General features: G+C 42.3%; 1 protein-coding gene across 2 annotated transcripts in view; it reads left to right on the top strand.

The window, feature by feature from the left end:
* Window positions 1–763: 763 nt before the first annotated feature.
* The window catches only part of brinp1 (bone morphogenetic protein/retinoic acid inducible neural-specific 1), a 417,096-nt gene continuing 402,615 nt past the window's right edge, over window positions 764–15,244 (top strand). Inside the window, exon 1 of one of the 2 annotated variants that reach the window (XM_059994295.1) lies at window positions 764–884. The gene's annotated coding sequence lies outside the window, so the exon portion shown is untranslated. Of the gene's footprint in view, window positions 885–1,351; window positions 1,431–15,244 lie in introns of those variants that run through there. The other variant, XM_059994296.1, reaches the window with a different exon arrangement.

The raw sequence follows: 15,244 nt of genomic DNA, 5'->3' as shown, positions 1-15,244 counted from the left end.
CTAATTGTCTTTCTGATCTGACCCCCTTCCACATCCTCGCACCACTGTTTATCCACTTCACTATCGAAACCGCTTCCCGAATTGAAATCCCTTTCGCCGAAACTTGGACTCCTTTTAAAGGCTCCGTATCCGCACCGTGCTTAGAAAAATCTTGTATAGCACAGTATCCCCGCACCCCTACGGATCAGTCCCAATGCTAGAGTCAGTCTCATTCATTGCATCAATTTAACCAACGCACCTTCCCTCCCTCCCCGCCCCTTCTCCCAGCATGAAGTCTCTCTCCACCTCTTTTTTTTATTTCTGGCCATCCACTCCCTAAGCTTTGAGCTGATCCCTCCTTGTTCCAGCAGTCCATCAATTGCTCTCTCTTTCTCTCTCTCTCTCCTTCCTCATTCAGCCCATCTTGAGCACTAAGTCGGTCCCTCCTCTCTTTCCCACTAACAGGAGCGCCGGCTACATTCTCATTCAGTATAGATCTCCTTACAGGATCAGACCTTCAAACCAATAGCCTCTACCATTCATCCACCCCTGGAGTATGTTGTTGCTGCAGCCGCCGCTGGTTCTGCTGATCTTGGTCGCTGAGGTCTCCGCAGCCGGTCGGTAACGAGGAATACATACATACAGTATATTTACATATATATATAGAATATATATATATATATATATATATATATATATATCTCTAAATATAAAACATCTATCCAAAGTCTTGTCACACCGGCATGAAAAGAAGGCATCAGTCTCTCTCCTCAGCAACCGCGCACAGACTGCAAGGTCGCTCGAACCGCCGGAGCTGGTACCACAGGGTCCTCGGCAACTTTATGCCGAAAAACCTTCAGCCCAGAACTCGCTGCACACCAGCTACGGAGAAGGACCGTCACTAGGTGAGTGAGCGGCGCCGGGGGGGGGGGGGGGGCGGTGAAGGAGGCCACACATTTAACTGGATACCGTGTGCACATTTTTGGTGGGGGGGGGGGGTGTACAGAGAGAGAGAGAGAGAGAGGGAGAGAGAGAGTGTGGCGGGTGTGGGGGCGGGGGTGAAATGGTCAGTCCCGGATACCAAGAACTGCAATCTCTTTCAAAGATTGTATTAATTACAAGTTGTGTTCTGATGGGTCAATTCGTTAATGGATATTGGAAATCTTCCTCGGATCCACGGGAATAGTACTAAAGCAGAGGGATGTGCAAGTGTTAAATCTTGCCCTGATCGTCCAATATTTATTCTCTGGAAACCCTTCCCTGCGGTGCGTGTGTGTGTGTGTTGCAGACTGTACGCAGACCTAGTACATGTCGATTTTGCAGAGTTCTCTGCCAAGGTGTGGGCTGACGGGGGGCTGTTTTGAGCAACGGCGGGATGTGACGGGGCCGCTCCAAGATGACAAGAGACTGGGGGTAACGGTTCGAACTGCTTTGATGTACATGCAAGCACGGTGGGCATATTTTATAGAAGTATTGAAGGAATGTAGATATTTTAATAACAAGCGCTCTCGGCTTTTATTTACGTTATCTGTTAACTCCACGATCACATCATTGTGAATTGAAGAACCTTTGGCTTTTTATATTCATCTTCTATTACTTTTAGATTCCCGCGTGATTCCCTTTTTCAATCTCGGATATTTTGCAGCTATACTTTTGATCAGAAAACGAACCTCTTGCATTCAAAGTTTCCTTTAAAGGATTACACTCTGTGAGAAGGAGGTGCCGGAGTAACCTCTTCCACTAGGGGGAGCCCTTACTCTATTTAACCCAAAGTTTGAGCACATTGAGGTTTGCAGCGGTTCACTCGTCATTGTCTCTTTAAATGGGAACAATTAAAAATGCACTTATCGTTTACTCTGTTGGGCACATTTGACGAAAGCGCCAATTTGTCCCTGCAACGGTTATGTAATATGTACTTTCTCAAATCGCACCGATTATGTCAACGAGGCCCTTGTATTTCAGGTTTAAAAGTTATTAATTAATTGAAAGTCCTCCCTCGCCCATCTACCTGCACCGGTGCAAAAAGTGCATCGGTGCAGCGGCACGGACGTGATCGAGGACACCGATCGCAGAGTGTTTTTGTTATTAGGCGTCCTCTCCTGTTTAATGTGTGGGTCGTTACACCATCTGCTTCACTGGCTAGATATCCAGCGACCCAGTCCGGCGAGGATATACGCTCCCCTTGCATTTTGCTGGCTTCCAGTTTATAGACTCATAATCCACACCTGCTCTTTTCTTCTGCTTTCAAAACGAAAATGCCATTGATTGATTGACACAAGCAGGGAGAAAGTAAGCGTGGGCACCTGATGCAATGCTACTGATAAGATTCAAGCCAAACGCTGCATCTAGCTTCACCTTCGGTCAGGTTTTGCAAGCCTTTCAGGAGTTTGGCTGAAAGAAGGTCTGTACCTCCTCTCCGAAATGGCATGCTATTTTCTGAATGTTACCCTTTCTAGAGTACACTTTAGGTCTTGACAGCTGTGGAGGAAGCTTTGAAAGTCTTGATAACAGTGGAGTGAGCTTTGAATGTCCTGACAACAGTGGAGGAAGCTTTTGAGGGGCCGATATGTGTTTTAGATTTACTGCTCTTCCTTGTGCTTGAAGCAGTAAAAAAATTGTTGCATCCTCCTACTGTGTAGCTCTGGCATTCACTTGCCCTATTAATCAATTTGAGTAGTTTAAGGATGCATTAGCCACGTTGGGCAATAAAACTAATATATTGAAGGTGGATTTCCTAATCGTTTCTCCATTGACGTGGACAGCATTCTTGATGAGAATTCACCCTTGCTGTCGTACATACTAAACTACTGTGAAGGCCTTGCTGAAGCTCTGTTGCTGGTTCTCCTGGACTGAGCCTTGCGGAAGAGCCAGGGAATCAGACACTGCTTTCCGTTTACAAGGTGTACACATGTGTGGTGTGTAACGTGGGCTGCGAGCACCGTGCACAGAAGCAGGCAGCCGATGAAAATGTATTCAGGGAACAATGATTAATGTGGCAGTTAAGCTTGGAAAGGAGATTTTTCTCTTAGCATTTTCCAGTTTAATCTGAACAGATATGCTTAAAGTTTGCAGCGAAGTCTTGTATAATTAACTTGGTGAGTATGCAATGTATTGTACTTTAAGGAAACTGTTAATGGTCAGCATGCTCGCAAATTTTATTTCGTAGAAATCTCTCTGATGACTATTTCCATTCTGGCATCAAATCTGCATGCCTACCTCACACTTCTTTGTCATTTCATCACTAGCCTGATAGAAATTCATGGTGACCTTTATCTCCTTTGCGGTTTATTTGAATCCGTATTCTTAAACTGGCAATTAGAAGTATTTTGTTGGGCTCTGATGGCATTTGATGCCCAGGCAATCGAGTGTGGGGGATCACTCCTGAGTTCTGACTGGTGTGAACCTGGACATTGTGGAAATTTTAAACATTATTTAAACAGTCTAGTTGAATGCCAGCAGTCACAAGGATGCAAGGTGCTCTGAAATTTAAAGCCTGTTTGGAAAAGTATTTCTTTATTTGGTTTTGGAACAAAGAATGATTATGCATTGGTTTATCTTAAATGAAGCTAAGTAATAGGAGTGGGATCTGCTCACTGAGTAATATGAAGAGTTGTGTGATTAGTTGACTGGGAAAGGTTGTTGATGAACATATATCTTCAAGAGTGCATTAGAAATGTGGAGTTAACAACAAAATTAAGCCACTGGATAGTCTACAGGTCCAGCACAATTCTTTATGAAATTAAACTTTTTTTTTTCTGTGGAATTGGGTTACGGTTTCTCTTGTATGAATGCATGAAAATGCATTTTGCTGCTGCTGCTAATGCAAGGTATGATCAGGGTCATGGTGATATGAAATAATAGGGTAATCACTGAGAAAAACTGTTAAAGTATTAGCAAAATAACCGGAACTGGTCGGGTGGATTATGGGGAAAAAAAGCAAGAACTGAAGGCTACATCATTGCTGTTGAGCGGGCAACATATTGGCAGAACATTTTACTCCACAAGAGGTGGCTAAAATTTCTTGATTCTTCTGCTTCTGTTCTAAGCACTGTTGATAAAATATTCTTCTGTATTACCTGAAGGCAAATGGCGGAAGTCTTCAGTCTCTTGAAAAAGTTTCGACCTTTAGTTAGTTCATGGCTGGTTCATACTTCAGCTCAACACTGGTTTGGTTTTCAATCGAAAACATCCTTGCTGAACAGGAATCTAAGGAGAGAGAGTTCCAGAGATCTATCATCTTTATGTGAAGAATTCAACCCTGAACAGCTTAGCTTACATTCTGTTACTTTACCTATCCGATCAAATCCCCAAGACTTTTATTGACACCTTAAACATGTCAGACACTTATCTTGTATTCTTAAGGGAAAATCAACCAAGTGTATATAACCCTGACTAATCATTTAACCCTCTTAATCTCTGTACTATTCTGTAAAGATATGCTATCAAATACATTGGCAAATACAATTCCATCTGAAATGCAGTCAGTAAAATTGATCGTAGTACTCTGGAACTTAATATAATTTTATTTTTTGTTTATTTTTTAACCTGTCATTGGCACAGTCAATATTTATTCCCTTCTTTCAATGTCTTTCAAAGGGTGGCAATGACCCAATTTCTTGAACTGCTGCAGTGCTCTTGGTGAAAAATCACCCACAGCACTGATAGGATGGAGTTCTAGCAATGCTGGAAGGGAATAGTGATATATTTTCAGGTCAGGATGTTTTGTGACTTGGAGTGGAACCTGTAGGATAAAGCATTCTTTTGCATCTGCCAACTTTATCTTTCTGATGGAAACAATAACAGATTTGGGGAACATTTTCAGAGCAGCCTAGTTCAAGTATCTTCTGCTGATAGTATGCTTTGTAGCTATGGTGCTGTGGTGGTTTAAGTGAATGAATGTTTAAAATGGTGAATAGGGTGCCAATAAAGCAGACTGTTTGGTGTCATAACAATGACAGTAGGAAATATCTGATTAGATATTAGCACTGGATGGAAAAACTGCATTTCGATTCATTCCGATCCTTGACTTTCTATTTTATTAGAGCTGGAGGTTAAAGACACATTCAGAGCAGGTGTTGGTTGCCAGTAAATTTCTACCATCGATAATTGACCCAGGAATCATGATGCCTATTCAAGCTGCTAGAGAAGGAAGTTTGATGTAGAATGTCCACAAACATCTGCCTCCGAGCAGGAGCTTGAACTTTATGATGCTGCCAAGGTTTGGCTATTACAATCTCTATGGCATCTGCCAGCCCTAAAATCTCCATTAACTCTGTCATGTTGAGCATTCCCAGTTTTCATTGTTCAAATATTGATCGCCAAATCATCAAAAGTTTGAAACTCTATAATTCCCTCTCTAAACGTTACTACATTGTTACCTTCCTTCCTTCTAGATATTAATTAATGCCACCCTTTCTAAAGCTTTTGGTTATTATTCTCTTAGGTCCTTTTGTGGCTCTCTATCACATTCTTGGTAATGCCTTGGTCTTTTTTGCTATAATAAACTTGCCTTATAAATGCAAGTTGTCTGGTCTATGAAAGTTTGACATTGGAAGTGCCTGGCAGCAGAACAGTGAAGCAGGAAATAAGGTTAGAAATGAACTTGAGACCTAAGGAATTTTCCTTCTGTCATACGTAAGTAAATGGAATACTTTTGCATAAATGTCATGGAGTTGTGCATCATGGAACCTGGCCCTTCAGCCCATGTGGTTCATGTTGCTGCCTGAGCTAGTCGCATTTAGCTGTGCATGGCCCTGTTAGGTTTGGCTTATCTGTTCGATTGTCTGGGGTTTTTTTTTAGACATTTTAATTGAACATCAGGCAGCCGATTCCTCATCACAGCATCCTCTTTTTAAAAAGTTGTCCCACAGGTCAAAAGTTCAAGGTTCAAAGTTCAAAGTAAGTTTATTATCAAAACACATATACTGTACATCACCATAGACTATCCTGAGATTTGTTTTCTTGCAGGTATTCTCAGTAGATTCTTAGTATCATGATAGAATCAAAGAAGGACTGCACCCTACAGGGCAGACAAACAACCAATGGGCAAATGACAGCAACCTATGCAAATACAAAAGAGAAAATGTATAAATAACCTACAAATATCAATAAAATTAGATGGTGTCCTTGAATGCGAGTCTGTAGGATCTGTGAAAAATTCAGTGATGGGGCAAGTAAAGTAGGATGAAGTTATCCCCAATGGTTCAAGAACCTGATGGTTGAGGGGTAATAACTGTTCCTGAACCCTGGTAGTGTGAGTCCTGAGGATCCTGTGCCTTCTTCTTGATAGCACCAGTGAGAAGAGAGCCTGGCCTGGGTGGTGAGGGTTCCTGATACTGGATGCTGTTTTCCAGCAACAGTGATCCATGTAGATGTGCCTACTGGTGGGGAGGGCTTTACCTGTAATGGACTGGGCCAGATCCGCTACTTTTTGTTGGATTTTCTGTTGGTGTTTCTGTACCCGGCTGTGATGCAGCCAGTCAATATACTCTGCACCACATATCTAAAGAAGTTGGTCAAAGTATTAGATGTCGTGTCAAATCTTCACAAACTTCTCAGGAAGTTAAGTCGCTGCTGTGCTTTCTTTGTAATTGCCCTTGTGGTTCTGGGCCCAGGACAGTTCCTTTCAAATGATAACATTGAAGAATTTAAAGTTGCTGACTCTCTCCACCTCTGATCCTCCAATGAGGACTGACTTAAGGACCTCCGATTTACTCGTCCTGAAGTCAGTAATCAGTTCCTTGGTCTTGTTGATGTTGAGAGACTGGCTTGGCACCTTTCAACCTGATTTTAAATCTCTGCCCTATATACTGACAAATTTGCCGCCACTTTTGATTTGGCAAATGACAGTGGTGTCATCAGCAAGCTTAAATATGGCATTGGAGCTGTGCTTAGCCACGCTGTCATAGTGCAAAGTGAGTAGAGCAAGGGGCTAAGTACCCAGCTATGTGGTGCACTGGTACTGATGGAGATTGCGGAGGGGATGTTGTTACCAATCTGGGGTTTGCAAGTGAGGAAATTGAGGAATCAATTACACAAGCAGGTATTGAAGCCTATTAATTAGTATTGAGGGAATGATAATACTGAATACCAAGCTGTAGTTGATAAAGTGCATCCCGATGTAGGCATCTTTGCTGTCCAGATATTTCAGAGTTGAGCGACGAAACAATGAACTTGTATTTGCTGTGGACCTGTTGTGCCAATAGGCAAATTAGAATGGATCAAAGTCACTTCTCAGGCAGGAGTTAATGTGTTTCATCACCAACCTCTCAAAACACTTCTTCACAGTGGATGCATAGTCATTGAGGCAGGTAGCATATTGTTCTTAGGCAAAGGTATGATTAAAGCCTGCTTGAAGCAGGTGGAATCTTCAGACTGCTGAAGCAAGAGGTTAAAGATATTGGTGAACAGTGCAGCCAGTTGATCAGTATTTAGTGCTTAGCCAGGCAACCCATTTGGTGTGGATGCTTTCCGTTGGTTCACCCTCCTGAAGAATACTCTCATGTCGACCTCGGAGACTGAAATCACAGGGTTATCAGGGGCTGTGGTAACTTTGTGAAGATTCCTCCATGTTTTGACGGTCAAAACAAGCAGAGAAGGCATTGAGTTCATCTGGAAGCGAAGCCTCCTTGTTGCCTGTGTTGCTTGATTTCACTTTGTAAGAGGTGATAGCATTCAAGCCCTGCTACAGTTGTTGAGAATCCTTCATTGATTTAAGTTTAGTCTGGAATTGCCACTTTACCTGTGAGATGGCATTCCAGATATTGTGCCTGAACTCTTGTATTTTACTTGGTTGCCAAACCTAAATGCGTCTGATCTGGCCCTTAGTAGATTGTGGATCTCCTGGTTCATCCAGGACTTCTGGTTGGAGAGGACTGTGAATGATTTTGAGAGAACACACTCATCTATGACTGATTTTATAAAGTTGGTGACAACCGTAGTGTATTCATTCAGGTCTGCTGATGAATCCTTGAACATGACTCAAAGCAGTCACATATCCCCTCCTGCAACCTCCTCTTCATTGTCCACATCTTTGGAGCCCTGCTCTTTAGCCTCTGCCTGTAAACAGATGCGAGGACAGCCAAATGATCAGATTTCCCAAAAGGCATTCATGTACCAGTGGTCTAGTGTGTTGGGACCTCTGGTGTTGCAGGTTGCATGCTGATGGTGTTTGGGTAGAGATTTCTCCAAACACGCCTTGTTGAAGTCCTTGACTATGACTTGAACTGCATTGGAGTGGACAGTTTCTTGTTTAGTGCCTGATTGTAGTTGGCCGAAGGCGAACTGCGGTCACAATCACAGAGGAGTATTCTCATGGCACTTGATTGTTGGGTGTTCAAGGTTGTTGGAACACGAGTTTGACAAAACTGCTACATTGGAGCACCACAGAGAGTTTATCATGAAACACATAACCCCACCTTTTGCCTTTTCCAAATCAGTAGTTGAGTCCATCCTGTGTATTGAGAAGACGTTGTGTCATCTCACTGAATCTGGTGTGCTGGGAGAAAGCCATGTATCAGTGAAACGCAGAACACAACAAAGTCTCATTTCCTTTTGATACAGCAATCTTGCCCTCAGGTCCTCATTTTTGTTCTCCAGTGATGGCACTTTTGCTAACAAGATGCTGGGCAGAGGGTGTTTCAGTCTCACTTGGAGTTCATGCCTCATCTAGTCATGGCAGTGTACATTTGCTTGCCTAAAGGTTCCGTTCCTGCTTGCTTGAGAGTTAAGTCCACCGAGTCCTTCAGAAGATCGTGAAATCTGCAGTTCATTAAGTTGGTCCAAAAGCGTTTTGCTTGACGGGAAATTACATGCTGCAGATTGCAGTGAGAGTAATTCAAAAGAGGTATATTTAGAAGTTTCAGCCTGCAGAACATTGCTGTGGTTTATCTCCACCATCTCTATTTAAAAAAAAATGATTCTTAAATTTTATCTTACCAACTTAAATATAACCCCTCTAGTTTTAGACTCTTATGCTTTGTTAAAAAGAATGTGACCATACACTTTATCTGTGTCACTCATGATTCTATGTACTCTGAAAGATCATTCCTCAGCCAATGTAGTCTCATTTTTATAATTCAAGCTCTTAAGTCTTGGTAAAATCCTTGTAAATCTCTTCTACTTAATAACATCCTTTCTCTGGACAGGTAAACAGAACTACTCTACTCCCACCTGTTAACAAACCAATAGTTGTAACACACAGCTCCCGACTCCTGTACATAATGTGTTGATTGAAGGAAAGTATGCTAAACACCTCCTTCATCATACTGACCTCCTGTGTTGTCACTTTCAGGGAACTGTGTACTGGTACCAAAAGGTCTTTTCTGTTCTCCAGCACTCCCAAGGGTCCTGTCAGTCGCTATCCAGTTCCAGTCCCGATTTAACAACCCAAAATGCAACATTTAGCACACGTTTGTGTTAAGTTCATCTGTCATTCCTCGTCCACTTTTCCATTTGTTATTGATGCTGTTGCAATCGTAGGTAACCTATTCTGCTGTCCACTCTACCACCAATATTATTGTAAAAGAACTTAAAATGAGCAGCACTTTATTGTAAATGTACTTACCATGCCAGCTATCCTATGCATTGGTGACTCCATACTAGGCTGTGATGTAGCTAGTCAGAAGGGATTATATGCAAGGAGGCAGTGAAGAGTCCTTCACTGTAGATAGTTTATATGGGATGTAGTTGTAACTGGAAACAGAGAAACATGTAAGAAATGGCCATCAGCAGTAATTGGAAGGTGTTAGACCTGATAGCTTGAAGGGAAAGATAAACTCTGACCGTGCTTTATTCTGTTTGCAGTGTTTTTGTATTTTATTATCCAAGCCAGCTTTTCTTGACCTTTTTGCCCTGGAGGAACTCTTAAAATAATTTTCAGGTCTCAGGGAACCCCTGCATAAAAATTATTATATCTACAGCTCACTGTGCATTTGCGTGATCAATAAGTTGTAGATAAAATTATCCCAAAATAATTTTCATAGCTCTTTTGAGTACAGCATGAATTTTTAGCCAACCTTTCTTGGGGAAACAAAAAGGTAGTTGAGCTTAGCTTACCTTTCATGAAATTAATCTCTTTCTTTCCCTTTCTTAATTTTGTTCACTATTACAGAATTCTCCCTTCTTCTGCAGTCGACCCAGTGGGGCTGCTTCATTCAGTAGTTCCATTTAATATCAGAGAAATGTATGCAGTACACATCCTGAAATTCTTGTTCTTCCCCCTCCCAAGTAGAAGCAGCAAGGCAATGACCCACCCCACCTCCAAAAAACGTCAGCCGTCTCCTCCCAGCAAGAATGTGGTAGCAAAGCCCCCTCCTTCTGTTGCTGCTCAGTTTAGTAATCTACAGGTCCCTAACCTCCATTCTCTGGAAAGACGTGTTTATTATATTGCCCATTAGCTTCTTCTCATGCTTGGGAAAATTATATATGCTCTCGTCTGGTCGTTTGGAGAATTCTTTGCAGGAATGATTATGATTCAAAAAGATTGGTTAATGTTTCAGATAGAGGCTGAGAGTGTGGAAGGACTCCTACCCCTAACATCTTCCTGGCTGATTGTTAACCCCTTTCTGACACCCAAACTCCACCAAATCTGGCCCAAGGTCCTCTGGATCTAAAGGACCTCTTGTGGTCATCCCATCCTCATTCATTCCACCTTCTGCTTCTCTGATAACTACAATGCCTTCAGAGCAATCCATCCGCAGATCTGTTTCCCTGTTCAAGACACTGATGACCCAACACCCTACACCCCCCCCCCAATAAGCTCTACTCTCAAAACATACCACTTACCCAAGGGTTTGCCCTCTAACCTGTCACAACTCGTCGATTTTTTTTCTCATTTGTGTTGAAATGCATGGGGTAATGAAGGTGAGACTGACTGCCGTGAGCAACTCCTGTCACTGTCGTTCCACTTTCCTACTGGTATCTCGCCAGTGTGAAGTAACAACCCTGAGCTCTAACTCTTTCTCCTGATTAGCTTTGTAGATTTTCATTCCTTTCACCTGCAACTCCTTCAGCTTGTTGTAGGCTTTCAAATTTTGCTCTCAAGCCCGCAAGATAATCTTGCAGCTCGCTAACCTCTTAGCATCTTGAAATATATCACGTTACTGGACAGTGTTGCGCTAACGAGAACATGATCTACATTTCTTTCATGATGTTGATTGAAGGTTGAGTCTGGACTATAATCTCCCTCATCCTTCTTCAGAATAATGCAATAATGGTGAAACAGTCAGGGCCTTCATTTAATGTCTTATCTGAAAGATGGCACTGGATGATGTAACACTTCCTTGGCACATGTCTGTAAATTCATCCTGGATTTTGTTCTTAGGTTTTTTGGTTAAGGAATTTGACCCCCCAGCCTTCTCAGGTACAAGTAGGAAAGGCAGATGCCCGCTAACGCTCGTGCGTGTACTCTCTCTCTCTCTCTCTCTCTCTGTCTCTCTCTCTCTCCCCCCTCTCCCCCTCTCTCCCCCCTCTCTCCCCTTCTCTCCCCCTCCCTCTCTCCCCCTCCCTCCTCCTCTTCCTCTTCCCCCCCTTTAACAAAAGTATGTTGCAAGAAACTGAATCTTGTTATAAAGATGTCTTCCTACTACCAGTAAAAATGAAACAAAGGAAGTCAAATTGCACTAAACTCTATAAGAATCTATCTGACCTACCAAAACATTGATATACAGGTGGAAATCTGTCTTCCAACATATTGCAAAGAATGTTGTATTTCTAGTTTTTCTATTTCATTCATTATAAGTCTTATGTACTCCTGTCAGTTAGGCTGAGTTATTGGAAACATTTCTTCCCAAATAAAAAAATCCTAGCAATCGTTAGAGAAAGTGGTTTATTGCATCGTCACTGAGATGTTTTAAACAAGGGAAGTGTTTGAATACTAGATTCCTTTGTTTTTTTTGTAAAATAATTTCTTGCATCAGCGGTTACTCCTCTGGATATGAAATGACAAGCCACTTTGATGGGCAGTGCCATCGGAACCAGGCTGTTACGGTGGAACACTGCCAGGCTTAAAAATAGCCCTGGGTTCAATGGGCCTGCGGTCACTGTGCTGACATAATGAAGTGGTTTAAAATCACAGGGCCAGCAGCTATCTCATGATTTCAGTAAGACAGAGGTTTGCAGCTTATATAGATTGAGTGCTGTGTCCTTGAACGTATTTTACTTAGCTGATAAGAACGTACAGACCCTTTGTCCTTTTAAAAAATCATGTGAATGTGGGTCTTTATGTCTAACTTAAAAAGACCCTCATTCACCAAGTTTTACTGCACTGAATTAGAGAATTGGTGATGGCTGCATTGGATGCGAGGGAAATGACTAACGGAGTCATAAATTTACAGTCATTCAATGTCAAAACTGGCCCTACAACTCACTAAGTATGTGCCAACCGTTAATTGTACATTCTCTCCATGACCCTGTGGGTTTCCTCCTACAGTCCAAAGATTAGGTTAATTGGTCAATATAAATTGCCCTGTGATTAGGCTAGGATTAAATCAGGAGGTTGATGAGCAGTGTGGCTCAAAGGAATGGAAGGGCCTATTCTGCACTCGATCTTAGTAAAAAAATTAAGCACCAATTTTATACTAATCTCATTTCTTTCTCCTCTCCACATTCCCATCAACTCTACCTCTGATTCTATCATTCACCTAAGCACAGGGGACAATGTACTGTGGTCGTTTAAGCTATCAAAATGCATGTCTGGGATCTGGGAGGCAATGTGACAAGCTGGAAAAAGTACACAGGCTCACGGTGAAAATATGCAAACTCACCTGCAGGCAACATCGGAGATCAGGATCAAAATCCAGACTGCTGGAGCTGTGGGGCAGCAGCTGTACTCACTGCACCACGGTGTCATCTTCATGGTGATCAACCGTTTTCAATCATCAGGCCAAAGTTAAATTGAACAGCACGCAAGCTGTGATTGCGACTGAGGTGTACCTTTCATCCTGTTGTCCACAGCTTCTATTACATCATTCACCTAGTTAGCCAATCCTTCTACTTAAAGGAATAGAGCCATGTAGCACAGCAAATGGCCCTTCGGCCCTTCTCATCCATTGTGACCAAGGTGCTTAATTAAACTAGGCCCATTTGTCATATCCCTTTAAATCTTCTCTCTCCATGTAGTTGTCCAAATGTCTTTTAAATGTGCATCAGCCACTTCCTCTGACAGGTTGTTCCATCACCCTCTGCGGGAAAAGTTTCCCAATAGGTCTCCATTAAATCTTTTCCCCTCTTGCCTTAAACCTATGCCCGTCTAGTTCTTGTTTATGCAGCCCTGGAAAAAGACTGCGTGCATTCACCTTATCTGTGCCTGTCATGCTCTTGTATACCTCCTGAGGTACCTATTACTACCTCACCAGTTCACGGGGCTTTAGGAATGCAAACAAATCCTGACTTTTCCAATGGAGCCCAAAGCCAGCAAACAAATCAGTCAAAAGTAATTCCTCTGGGTGGCAGTGGGGATTGAGGTGGGTTGTGTTGTTTTAGATTATTAATAGCAGGTACAATTAAGACACTGAATGACAATGAAAGGATTTGATTGATAGAAACTATTTCCAGAACTGAGTTATCTGGACAAAGGAGCATTAACCTCAACCTAAAACAGCTGTTCAGGGAGTATGTCAAAAGTACTGTTAACACAATCTGTGTAATACAGGTAGTCCCCGAGTTATGAAGGTCTGACTTACAGACAACTCATACTTACAAACCGAGGAAGGAGGACGCCGCCCGACATTTTAAGTCAGATCGCATGCTGTCCGCCATTTTAAGTCGGATCGCAACGCCGTCCGCCATTTTAAGTTGTTGCCATTGACACTGTATTGAGTGTTTAACTTTGTATTTGGCTTAAATTTTTCTTAGTAAGATTCACCCCCCCCCCCCCCCCCATTCCGGTCAGCTGATGGCGCAGTGAGATCAGCGAGTTTGATCCGGTGACAGACTGCTCCCGTGCCGGGTTGATGTCGATCCAGTGACTCCCATACCATTCGTGCTGGGTTGATATCGACCTTGTAAAAAAAAAACACTGCCACCTCCAGTTGAAATTCCCATGCGGAATATTATGGATGATCAAATACCCAAATCCAGCACAGCCCCCGTTTTCCTATTTAACCTGTATCAGTGCGGTGGCCCTCAGGACCCAGTGGACCTGAGGAGCCAGCGGAGTTCGGGACCCACTGCCCGCAGTGTTTCTGTTCCACTGACAGGAAGCGATCACGATTGAAAATAAAATGGAAGTAATGAGGCGTTAGGAAAGAGGTGAAATGCCATCGGTCATTGGAAAAGCGTTAGGCTACAGTCAGTCAATGATCGGAAGGATTGTTTAAAGGATAACGGATAAAATGAGAATAATGGAGCATGTGAAATGCCCTGCCCCAATGAAAGCTACAATTATTACTAAACAATGCAGTGGTTTAATTATTGGAATACATATGTCTTTTAAGTGTTTTATATGCATAGAAAGGTAAAATATATACTATATACTAAGACAAATTTTTGACAAACTGACGCTAAATAATACTGGATGTGCTTGTTCCGACTTATGTACAAATCCGACTTAAAGATGGACTCAGGAACAGAACTCATACGTAACCCGGGGATTGCCTGTATTCAGAACCTGCTTACATGAAGTGGTTAAGGCCAAGGTCAAATATGAGTTGCAGGGCTGTGGTTGATAAAATATTGTTAGGCAAATCAATTGAGAGTTCCTGAACTGAAGCAGAAAGAAGGAATTGTGTTGGTTTGGAACAGGATAACAGAATGGTGGAATGGGCCCAGTGCTTCCCGTAATCCAGTTGTCCAAAGCTGTGGTCCAACATTTACTTGTCTGTGTGTGACATACAACCCCAAACTCTCAGAATCGGAAGCAGAATTAGGTTTAATATCACCAGTATGTGTCATGAAAATATATATATAAAGTAAGTCGTGCAAAAAAAATGAAATATAAAGTATTAATGAAGTTGTATTCATGGGCTCAATGACCATTCTGAAATCAGATGGCAGAGGGGAAGAAGCCATTCCTGAATCTTTGAGGCTTCTCTACCTCCTTCCTGATAGTAGCAATGAGAAGAGGGCGATTGAACTGACATGCAGACTATTGGTGTATGGTGGCATTTCACCATGAAAGTGACAGCATATTCTGAAGTCTGAGGGCTCCCTGGGTTACAAATGACCTAACATTGCAGAAATTCTCCGTAAACTTTTAAAGCATTTTCAAGCCTGTAATAATAATATTAATAAAACGTTCCATGTTATTCATTGATGACTGCATACA

The sequence above is a fragment of the Hypanus sabinus genome, chromosome 18 (assembly GCF_030144855.1).
Source record: "Hypanus sabinus isolate sHypSab1 chromosome 18, sHypSab1.hap1, whole genome shotgun sequence".
In the NCBI taxonomy this organism is placed as follows: Eukaryota; Metazoa; Chordata; class Chondrichthyes; order Myliobatiformes; family Dasyatidae; genus Hypanus; species Hypanus sabinus.
The sequence above is the reverse complement of the archived record's forward strand: the minus strand, read 5'-3'. Positions and strand labels throughout refer to the sequence as shown.